Source organism: Xyrauchen texanus, chromosome 2 (assembly GCF_025860055.1).
Source record: "Xyrauchen texanus isolate HMW12.3.18 chromosome 2, RBS_HiC_50CHRs, whole genome shotgun sequence".
Classification (NCBI taxonomy): domain Eukaryota; kingdom Metazoa; phylum Chordata; class Actinopteri; order Cypriniformes; family Catostomidae; genus Xyrauchen; species Xyrauchen texanus.
In genome coordinates this window covers 57,414,029-57,426,686 of record NC_068277.1, presented here as the reverse complement: position 1 = coordinate 57,426,686, position 12,658 = coordinate 57,414,029, and the positions used below count along the sequence as shown (strand labels likewise).

At 39.6% G+C, this 12,658-nt stretch overlaps 1 protein-coding gene across 1 annotated transcript in view; it reads left to right on the top strand.

Moving 5' to 3' along the window:
* The window catches only part of ndrg2 (NDRG family member 2), a 118,013-nt gene that overhangs the window by 64,281 nt on the left and 41,074 nt on the right, over positions 1-12,658 (top strand). The window lies entirely within an intron of this gene.

Below are 12,658 nucleotides of genomic sequence, written 5' to 3'. Positions count from 1 at the left end.
AATTGTGTGGGCAGATTCTGGTATGAAGCCCTGTTTTATGTACTTTTCATAGCTTTCGCACCTGAGGAAATATAGGGGGATTTTTTCCTCTCCAGAGTCGGTACCTTTAGGGCGTGTAGGAACTGTGGCAGACTGTGGGAGGTGCTGCAGCCTGTGATTGAACAAACATGTATGACACACAAATAGCTTTGAGAAAGGTACCACTCAGTTGTCATGCTCAGTGATTGGCAAAGAGATAAGATGAGTTTAGAGTGAGCACACAAGAGTAAATTGGCACAAGAAATGTTCTTTGCAATAATATAGCATGGTGCTTATATGGCATATATGTATTAATTGTGCCCTGTTTTGGAATAAGGAATCAATGTCAGTTTAAAAATCTGCTTACTGAATTTTCTCGAATTTGAATTTAATTGAAATTTTGATCATATTTAACCCTCTTGGGTCTGAGGGTGTTTTGGGCCCTGGAGAAGTTTTGAAATGCCTTGACATTTGTGCTTTTTTCAGTTGCTTAAAAACATATGAATTGCTAAAGTCTGATAACACTGTATTCAGTACAAACTGGTCTACAATAATATGTGAGCAACATATATGTACAGGTTTGTATTTTTGAGAAAATAACATTTATGCATGGTTTTTGAAAAAACAAAAATTTTAAGTCATTGAAATAAGGCCATATAACACATACCAAACATTTGTCCACAAGCCTTTTGAGAACTGGATCTTTTAGCCTACAATTTTGTAGAGGTTTTGCTACAAAATGATGTGAAAACAATCCTGATCACTCATTCATACAAAACAATATACTAATTTAACTTTTGTAAGACAATTTTAGTGTTAGAAAGATCATATGCGAGGAGGCGTGAATGATCATGAATGTGATTCACACCTGAGGAGACAAAAGACCCCACCCCTGGGCCTATCAATGAGGAATGTGACAGAAAGAGAACGAATGTGAGGAGACTTAATGATCAAAATCAAGTTTTAAGTTAAAAGAAGTAATCTGACTATACGTTTTCTTTACATAAAGTAATACAATACAGTTTAAAGGTTTTAGAAGAAGTCTCTTCTGCTCACCAAGACTGCATTTATTTGATCCAAAATACAGTAAAAACATTGTGTGAACTATTTTTATAATTTAAAAGAACAGTTTTCTATTTGAATATATTGTAAAATGCAATTTGTGATCATTACTGCAGTCTTCAGTGTCACATGATCCTTCAGAAATCATTATAAGATGGTGATTTTCTAATATGGGCATATTTAAAGTGCATTTTACTCATTTACACCTGAACAGATATTTGCAAGCACAAGCATTGATGATAATGATGCAGCATAAACACTAGATAAAATATAATCTAAACATTCATATTATTTTTATATCATATTACATATTATATTTATATCATACAGCATACAATTGAAATACCTGCTTTAGCCAAAGCAGAATTTAAATGTAACTAAAACTTACTTATAAGGACATATTTCAGATTTCAATACTCTGAATCCTGGCTGGCAAGTCTGGAAACAGTCCCACTAGTAAAATATGTACGTTTATATAAAATAGCATGTCATCTAATGAAAACGAAACAACTTGCACGTCCGAAATTGTATCCTCGGCTGGATCAAGTCTCTCTTCAAAATGCAAACGTTCATCGGAGTCCCGCTCTTCTTCTGATGAAAATGTTAACTCTTCCTTACTATCCAGGAGTTTCCTCGCCTGTGTATCATAACAAACACGCAGTAAAGTGAATGAATTGTGTTTACATCAAACCTCACTGTCGGGGGCGTTTACCATTTGCCTTGATTGCCTCAGCACATTAGCGTATGAATGGCGCGCTCTGCTGGTGGGTGTGATCACATTAGCTATAATGAGCTGAGCCAGTAAAAACTGTACATCGCTTTGTTTCATACAGATTACATTGCAGGAGAATATTTGTTTTAAATTTGAATTGTTTTATTTAAAAGTAGAAATTGTAAGCTTTCTTTAAACATATGTTTCATGTTTGTGTGATAAGTATTCGCAGAGTTTCAGTTATATGCTCGTGGAGACAGAGACGTCTGAGAGCTCACCCTTTTTATTTTCTTTATTTTACAAAAGCACAAGGTTTTGTTGTTATCATGAGTGTACACAAATAAAAGAAGACCCTTCGTAGTCTCTAATGATGTCTTACACTTATCTGTATGCCCCAAAATGATGGAGTATTTTAAGTTGTTTCCGCTGTAATGACGAAAATATCCAGCAGGACACGCCTTGCACTTCCGTCAACCCCAGAGGGTTAAGAAAAAAATTATGATTTATTTTTTCAGCTCTGTTGCGGCCCCTCTTCCTATGTTTATTAAAGAGTTATCAGTGTTTCATTGTTGAGCATTTGACCTGATCCTGGATTGTTACATTCTTTGAAGAAACATGTCTTAGTTGCTGTCAAAGCAACAGTTCCAAGCTCAAACCTGCTCCGGAGCTGGCTTATTTCAAATTTAATGGATTAGATTGTGCCTTTATAAGCAGATGTAATACTTGAGGTCTGTCCCAGCCGCTGTATTTATTCTTACAAGAGAACCTTTTGAAGCAGAGACAATATTAATTTTGTATAATTATAATTATTATAATAATTAAAAAATGTACATAATGTACATAAGTCTATGTACATAAAAAGTAAAGCCCATTTTACTCATTTAGAGATACTGCTTTAGTCGTGAGTTAGTAATTTGTTAAATACTTTTTCTGAGTCTTACATTTGGTATAATTTATCCTACCATACACAAGGCAGACAATCTGCATTGGCCCATGGGTTCTTAGCACCCACTTCAGCTCAAGAGATGCAAAGAACTTAGCAAAAGAATGATGTCTACCATGCCAGGTTAGAAAAGTGTTCATTGCCCTCTTACAAAATAAGAAATCTTTTTATGATTTTCATTGTTTTCAGTTCACGTAAGAACACAGAATTTTGAAGAGACATTTTATGCCCTTGACATTTGTGAAGTTCATGAAATTAGCAATAACATTTTTGATATTGAAATAAAAATTTTTTTGCAAATCAAAGGTCAAGACAAAATGCAATTTAAAATAATTTAACATCTATAATATTACAAATAAAAATGCTTGAAAATCAATAGTCAGGACATTATGCAATTGAAAATAAAGTAACAGTTACACTTATTCAGAACATGTTAGCCCTTTCTCTTTATTTTGGTGGCTTTGGTGGTGTTCATACTGTAGCTATGAATAAATAAATACATATAATGATTCGTTAATTTATTTTCTGTAAATACAAGAAAATGCAATTATCTTAGACAACTCAGTCCAGATATTCTAATAAAATTTGTGTGTTTGTTTAAACAATCAAATTAGACAAATTATCACAATAAGAAGATCTGGTATACATCATATCCCCTATGTAGGAAGCAACATCAAAGAACAGAACCCATGTTTGATTTATGGTCCTGGGGCTTGGTGTAAATTACATACTTGGAGTGTGCGTATGCAGCATTTTACTTTGGGATTCACAAAGATAACTTTTTGCAGGTTCTGGCATATGTATAAACAGTGGCGACCCATGGATTTGTGGGGCCCTATGTGATTTGTATTGTCTGATTGGGGGTGGGTGGGGAATGGTGGTTGTTGGTGGGGAATGGTGGTTGTTGGTGTAGAAAAGCGGTTGTTGGTGTAGAAAGGCTAACTAAATTGTGCCCAAGACAAAAAATGACCAAAATGGCAATTGCAAGTGGGGTGGCCAGGCTTGCTACCATAGTTAGCTAACAATGCTTTTGGTAAACACACCCCTGGTTGGTGAACATCATGTGTATAGTACACCGGCTAGACCAGCATAATGGGAATTGCATTGCAAGTTTAGGGTTAGTCTATAGCAGTGGTCACCAATTAGCGGACCGCAGTCAGAATCAGGACCCGGCTTGGTTCCATCCAGACAGTGAGATAATGACAGCAGTTGTCATATCTTAAGGTTTCTAAATTTTTTGTGAGCATTGTGTCAAAATAATGGAGCTGTACACACCTCAAGCACTCAGGGGCGATCAGTGCTATATCATCTTTTTCTCAAGCGCCGAACACGCTTCATTCCTGCTCCGTGCCTGTTGCCTCTCTCCCTTGCAATGTACATGAGGTGTCGCATAAAGGCTGATTAGGCTACTTAGAGTTCCAGGTGCAGTTATTATACCAAAAGCAGCGGAGACAGGGTGAGCTGCAATGTAGATGGAGACTGGCATCTTTCGCTAAAACACACTGCAGAAAATTAGAATAAAGCAAAGTGAATATCTTCATCTGACTGATAAATGATTTGGACGGTTCAGCTAAAGCAGGTTTGTGACAGAACAAGTTTACCTGTCACCTTTTAAGACTAACGTCTTTTCCATTTAAATTTAGCTTTATTAATCTGCATGTTTCATGCCTTTCATGACAAAGTTTTTTTTTTAATTTTGTGAAAATTGATCATGGATGCCGTCATCTCTGATTATTAGTTAGCCTGGCTAGAAGAATTCTCTACTTCTTATGAGAAAGTTCCCATTATTTCATAGTCAGCCCATTTACACTTAACTTAAGCAAACAGTATTTTTAAGATGTAAAATGTTAGTTTATTGTTAATAGATTCTCACTTTAGTAAAATATAAAAATGGTCCATTCAGACTTTTACATTTTCTACCCCTGGTTACCCCTGAACCCCATGCAGTAACCTATATTTACTCTGTCAGAAGTACTCCGCTGTCCCATACAAAGGTATCTGAATGTAAAAATAGTTACAAATAAATATTCAGAATATAAAAATATTCTAACACAAAAACTGAACTGCTGTCACCCAGCTTGAAAACAAATGTTGATCTTATCTTGTAATATTAATACCCAAGTGCCCTTGACTAATGAACACTATGAAATATATTAGCCTAATCTTTTGGTAAAAAGATCCCTCACATCCCACTGGTTTGGCTTTGTCTCTGGGCCAGTGTCCTCATCTCTGCTTTGAAGAGACTATTTTAATGGTTTATTTATTTATTTTATTTTTTTCATTTACAAATTATTAATGCTGCCAATGTGGAAAGTTATAAAAACATTTCCAAAAACAAACAAAATAACAAACAAACAAAAACATAATTTCAAAGCCATACTGAGTCATTTTTCAAGTCATTTTATTTGTATAGCTCCTTTCACAACACACATAGTTTCAAAGCAGCTTTTCAGAAGATCAGACATTAACAAAAGATAAAACTGTAATATCTATAAAGTCTATGAGTCATCATTGTGTAGTTTGATAAAATACGATTATGAATTGTGTTTAAAAATAAGTAATTCAATAATAATTGTATTTATAACACCAGTGAGCAAGCCGAAGGCGACTGTGGCAAGGAACATAAAGACATCTCCATAAGATGTTGGTGAATGGAGAAAAACAACCTTGTGAGAAACCAGACTCACTGTTGGGGCCAGTTCTCCTCTGACTAAATATCATGAATATAATGCAATTATTAGTTATGTATAGTGCAAGTCATGGTCTAAAATTATTAAACCAAGTAAGTGTTAAGGGACAGTGTTTAAACAAAGATTTTGTATGAACTGTAAGATTAATGACTAATGTCTTTGAAGTTCATCTTGGATTAACTGCAGAAGTTCACATAGATGCAATTGTCCTTGTTAAAGGGGTCATGACATGAGAAACCAAATTTGCCTTGATCTTTTGGTATATAAGAGGTCTTTGTATCATTAAAACGTCCTGCAAGTTTAATATTTTAAGACGTCCTCCCCATTCTAAACGAATCATTTATTTAATCAAGCTCAAAATACAGCTCGTTCTGGATTCATGGTTAGAAGTGACGTGACGGTTAGAAGTGACGTACCAGCGTTTGCATATGACCGCCTCCAGCACAAGATAACTACGCTTTAAGCGCAAGACAACTACGCTCATTTCAGTATCGCCGTACGCCTCACAAGTGTTCAGTCGATGGACAGCGAGCTCTGACAGAGACTACTTGTGCACAGGAAAATTACGATGCCACACAGATGTGCTGTTCCTGGCTGTGGTCAAACAAAACCTCTGAATAAGCTGCCGAAAGATCCAGACGTCAGGGAAAAATGGATGCAGTTTATTTTTTGCGGACGTCCCAGTCACGGCAGTGTTAACTTAAGCGTTTGTTCTGTACATTTTAAGGATGACTGTTTTGAGAACAAATCTCAATATGATGCTGGCTTTGCCAGAAAACCGTTGCTCAAAGATAAGTCCGTGCCGACTATTCTGGGAACAACGACGACGCTAAACTGTAAGTAATCTATTTTAAACTTTAAACTACTTTTTAAAGTGCAATTTCATTCATTATGAATAATCACAGTGTTTTTACTTAGTTTACTTGCATATTGTTCTGGCTGGGGGCGTCAATAATTGATACATAGGCACTGACGTTAGCCAATCATAACAGTGGGCGTTAACACTGAAGTCTTAAATGGAAAACGCCCCCAAAACAGACTGTTTGAATCAGAGGATGAGAAACAGGGTGGGAAAAGGTCATAAATCACTAGATTTTAAAAGTTTTTCTTAAAAAAAAAATATATTAATACTATAATTGCACCTAAGGGAACATAATAATACAATAAAAAAAAACCCATGTCATGACCCCTTTAATTGGCTGATGAAGGGTTTTGTTGGCAATATATTGATAGTCGATGTGTTCCATTTCAAGAGTGTAGTCCATCTTTAGACCGAGGTGGTCCAGGCAGAGATCAGTGAGGTGCTTCGCAGTTCAACCTGGCTGGTAATTTTGGTGAGGTCTATCCTAAGTCCAAGGTTCAGGCAATGGCATATGAAGTATCCCATGTCTTATGGTTGGATTTGGCATCAGTTCACCCTCTAAAGTCCATCGTAATAGACTGAAGTGATGTTTGGCTGGCACCGGCTCCATTTAGTCATCATCACACAATGACACGTAGCAGTGGAGTCCAACACGAACCAGGAATGGAGCTGGATCCAGCCGGTGCTAGCATAGATTCCATTCAAAGTATTGCAGAGTTATAGAGCATGATCACTGTTTCTGGTTCAGCAGACCTAACTAAAGCAGCCTTATTGTGAGTTGAAGGATAAATTAGGTGTATGCCTGGCTAAATAGATGAGTCATCCTCTGAAGACATCATAAGCAGTGTGCGAGGAAGCGGAAGCATGGAAGCAAGAGTCCCTGCTAGGCTAAAAACAAACCCTAGCTGGTCGGCTCTCCTGTCTATCCTGCTCTCAAATGTTCACTCCCTGACAATAAACTGGATTACATCCGACTCCAGCAGACTACGCAGCATGAGTTTAGAGAATGCTGCATCTTTGTTTTCACGGAGACGTGGCTCAGCGACAGTGTTCTGGATGCCGCCATTCAGCTAGAAGGGCTTGTCTCATTTCGTGCAGACAGAAATGCAGCTCTGTGCGGTAAGACTCGCGGTGGTGGCTTGTGTCTTTACATCAACACGGAATGGTGCAAGAACTCTATGCTAGACTCTAGCTACTGCTCATCGCTGGTGGAGCAGACCTTTTTATTTACTATGGGAATTCACCACTGTCATTATAACCAGAGTTTACATTCCCCCCAGCGCTAATGCTAAGGAAGCGCTCTGTGAACTATATGGGGCTATTAGCGAACTGCAGAACGCTCACCCTGATGTACTGTTTATTGTGTGAATCTCAAGACAGTGCTCCCTAAATTCCATCAGTATGTGGACTCTGCAACGAGAGGGGCAAACATGCTTGATCTTGTTTACACAAACATCCCAGGCACGTATCGGCGGAGCCCCGCCCCCACCTCGGCTACTCAGACCACATCTCTGATATGTTAATCCCAGCATACAGACCGCTCGTCAGGCGCACAAAGCCGCTTCAAAAGCAGGTGAAAACTTGGCCAGCAGGAGCCATCTCTGCTCTTCAGGACTGTATTGAGTGTACTGACTGGCACATGTTCAGGGAGGCTGCACCATATGGCGACTCTACCAACTTGGAGGAATACACAGCATCAGTGATCTGCTACATCAGCAAGTGCATTGATGATGTCACTTTCTCCAAGACCATCACCATATGCTCCAACCAGAAGCCGTGGATGACTGCGGAGGTGCGTGCACTGCTGAGGACTTGAGACTCCGACTTCAGAGCAGGCAACAAGGCGGCCCTAAGTGCCATCGGAGAGGCAAAGCGCGCACACGGCCAGAGAATCCACTGTCACTTTCAGGACAGCGGCGACACGCAGCGCATGTGGCAGGGCATCCAGGCCATCACCAACTACAGAACAACATCAGTTGCCTATGACAAAGATGCCTCCCTTTCAGATGCGCTGAATGACTTCTACACTCGGTTTGAGGTACAGAACGACGTGGTGGCGAGGAAGACCACCCCTCTTCCCAACGACCAGGTGCTCTGTCTTACCACGGCAGATGTGAGGAAAACGCTACGTAGAGTCAACCCACGGATACTGCTGGACCAGACAATATTCCTGGTAGAGTGCTCAGAGGATATGCAGACCAGCTGGCAGATGTTCTTACAGACATCTTCAACATCTCTGTGAGCAGCGCCATCATTCCAACGTGCTTCAAGGCCACCACCATTGTCCCCATGCCAAAGAAGTCTTCAGTATTCTGCCTCAATGAATACAATCCCGTCGCACTCACACCCATCATCATGAAGTGCTTTGAGAGGCTCGTCATGAGGCACATTAAGACCCAGCTGCCCCTTCACTAGACCCACTGCAGTTTGCGTATTGTCCAAACCGTTCAGCAGACGACGCCATCACCACCACCCTCCATCTGGCCCTCACCCACCTAGATAAAAAGGATTCATACATTCGAATGCTGTTCTCAGCATTCAACACAATCTTTCCTCTGCAGCTGATTAGAAAGCTGAACCTATTGGGCCTGGACACCTGCAACTGGATCCTGGACTTCCTGACTGGGAGACCTCAGTCAGTAAAAATTGGGAACAGCATCTCCACCACCACCACACTGAGCTCTGGGGCCCCCCAGGGCTGTGTGCTCAGTCCACTGCTGTTCACTCTGTAGACTCACGACTGTGCAGCAATGCACAGCTCGAACCACATCATCAAGTTTGCTGATGACTCGACCGTGGTGGGTCTCATCAGCAAGAACAACGAGTCAGCATACAGAGAAGAGGTGCAGCGGCTAACGGACTGGTGTAGAGCCAACAACCTGTCTCTGAATGTGGACAAAACAAAAGAGATGGTTGTTGACTTTAGGAGAGCACAGAGTGACTTCGCTGAACATCGATGGCTCCTGTGTGGAGATTGTCAAGAGCACAAAATTCCTTGGTGTTCACCTGGCGGAGAACCTCACCTGCTCCCTCAACACCAGCTCTGTTACCAAGAAAGCCCAGCAGCGTCTCTACTTTCTTCAAAGGCTGAGAAAAATCTCCCACCCCCCACCCCCCATCCTCACTACATTCTATAGAGGGACTATTGAGAGAATCCTGAGCAGCTGCAATCACTGCCTGGTTTGGGACTTGCACTGTTTCGGACTGCAAAGCCCTGCAGAGGATAGTGAGGACAGCTGAGAAGATCATCAGGGTCTCTCTCTTCCCTCCATCAAAGACATTTACACAAAATGCTGCATCTGCAAAGTAAACAGCATTGTGGATGACCCCACACACCCCTCACACACACACTCTTCTCCCTCCTGACATCTGGCAAGAGGAACGAAGCATTCGGGCCCTCACGGCCAGACTGTTTAAAAGCTTCTTCCCCCAAGCCATCAGACTCCTCAAGACTCAGAGACTGGATTGACACACACACCTGTACACCATCCAACTTTTGCACATGTCCAGAGTTGCACTTTAATTCATTGTCACTTTATCTGGCTGCTACCTCAATAACTGCTATTTCCATAGAACACTATTTCATAGCATGTTATATTTACATTTGTCATTTTTAGAAAGTGTCATCTTTTCGCACTATTCATTACAAATGTGTAATCTCTTACTGTGTTTATTGTCCTGTTCCTTTTAGTAATTTATTGTACTGTCCCGTACTTTTTTGCACACGTTTGCAGGTGCACTTAGTGTGTAGTCTCATGTGGTTCTGTGTTTGTCCTATGTTGATTTATGTAGCACCATGGTCCTGGAGGAACGTTGTCTCATTTCGCTGTGTACTGTACTAACTGTATATGGTTGAACGACAATAAATACCACTTGACTTGAGGCTTTAGTCTAGACTTAAACTGAGTGAGTGTGTCTGCATCTCGAACAGTGTTAGGGAGACTATTCCATAGTTTAGGTGCCAAATATGAAAAGGATCTACCTCCTTTTGTGGATTTTGATATTCTAGGAACTATTAACAGGCAGAATTTTCGATCATAATGAACATGATGGAATATAGTGTGGTTGAAGGTCACTTAAGTACTGTGGAGCTAGACCATTCAAAGCTTTGTATGTAGTTAACATAATTTAAATTAATACGAAATTGAACAGGGAGCCAATGTAATGATGATAAAATGGGGCTAATATGATTAAATTTCTTGATTCTCGTCAGCACTCTGGCTGCTGCATTTGAACCAATTTAAGTTTATTTATTGATCTTGCTTGACGTCCTCCCAGTAATGCATTACAATAATCTAGTCTTGACGTCATGAATGCATGAATTAGTTTGTCGGCATCAGCAACAGAGAGCATGTGTCATAATTTAGCATAATTTCTTAGGTGGAAGAATGCTGTTCTACAAACATTGGTATTTTGATTTGTAAAGGATAGATTGGTATCAAATATAACACCAAAGTTCTTTGCTGTTGAAGATAATATAACAGTACATCCATTGAGAGTCATGATATTTTAGCAGCTTATTTTTAGAGTTTTTTGGTCCAATAATTAGTACCTCTGTTTAGTCAAAATTGAGTAGAAGGAAATTTCTGGCCAATTTATTTCATTTATACACTCTGTTAATTTGGAGAATTGTGAAATCTCATCAGGGTTTGAAGAAATATAAAGTTGGGTATCATTGGCATCACAGTGGAAACTTATTCCACAATTCCTGATAATATCTCCCAGGGAAAGCATATACAAGGAGAAAAGCAGAGGCCCTAAATCTGATTCTTATGGCATGCCATACTTTACTATTGTTTGGTTTGACAATTAATAATTTACATACAAAGTAGTAGCAGTCTGCTAAATAGGACCTAAACCATGCTAATGCAACTAAACAAATTTCAACATAATTCTCTAGTAAAGAGAATGTCGTGATCTATCATGTCACATGCAGCACTAAGATCTAAAAGCAGTAGAAGTGAAATGCAGCCATAATCAGATGATAAGGGCAAGTAATTTGTTACTGATAAGTGCAGACTCTGTACTGTGATGAGGCATAAATCCTGACTGAAATTGTTAATATATATACTATTTCTCTGTAGAAATTAACATATTTGGGAGGATACTACCTTTTGTAGTATTTTCGACATAAACGGGAGATTTGAAAACAGTCTTTAATTAGCCAGTTCTCCAGGATCAATTTGTGACTTCTTAATAAGGAGTTTGAGAACTGCCATTTTAATGTTTCTTGGGACATGTCCTAAATAACATTAAGAAGAGTGTAATGTAATTTAGATGGAATGGAGGAGGCGAGAACTGGCTTGATAATATAAATAATAGTTTAATATAAAACTGAAGCAAAAGACAAACACACACACATGACGGAGATGTCCGTGAACTATCTCTCTCTCGTCACACCACCGTCTGCCATCGGCCTTTATCCCTCTCGGAGGCTTAATTAGCCTGATAAGGGACTGGGTGTGTATAATCACATCCCGGCCCGCCCTCCGCCCTGCCACAAAGAGGTTCTGAAATGACAGGATGTACCTCTTTTAAGAGCTTAATTGGTATTGGATCTAACAAACATGTTGAGGCTTTTGATGTTTAGATAAGTTTTGTTAGCTCTTCATGACCTATGACAGCGAAGGATTGAAGTTGCACGTGAAGAAAATGATGAGACACTGTTTTCTGAGGTGCTATGACAGATGATTGCATAATTCCAATAACATTTTATCAGTAAAGAAATTAATGAAGTCCAGGGTTGCCAACTTTGGTGATTTGCCTGGAGTGAGATTTCTCCCCAAACATGCGCATGCAGCGGCCTACTGGAAATTTTGGCCGGCGGCCACTGCTGCCGCCTTCACAAACCTCTTACCATCTAAACCTACACCGATTACATTAATTTCCCAATGTTTGATGTTTTTGTAAAAAAAAGTGGGAAAGTTTCTTGAAAACCTTCATTTATTTATATAGGTGCTCACAAAAAGTCTTTACAAGTGCCTTGTAAACTAGAACAAATAAACTGAATATGAGAATGTGTCAGAATTTCAAATGGTTTCTACTAAACGCTGACATTTGGCCTGTTGTAACGGGTTGTGGCAGACTTAGCATCTTTTATAATCTGAGCAGGTGGCTCATATTTGTAGCAGGGCTCAATGTTGCTCATTTTGATAGACATAATGGATGAAAGTGTGCCATCAAGAGACAGTTTATTCCGTGTGTCTGTCTTGTTAAGTCCAACCACAGAGAAGGTACATTCAGCATCAGCGTTAGAATGTGGCAGAATCAACACTAGCTGTGCAACAGTTGCCAGTCTTGGGAATTGTAGGGTTCCACTTATGCGGTTCTTCACAGTGCTGAGATAGGCCCAAATTCGATCCATCCTGTGG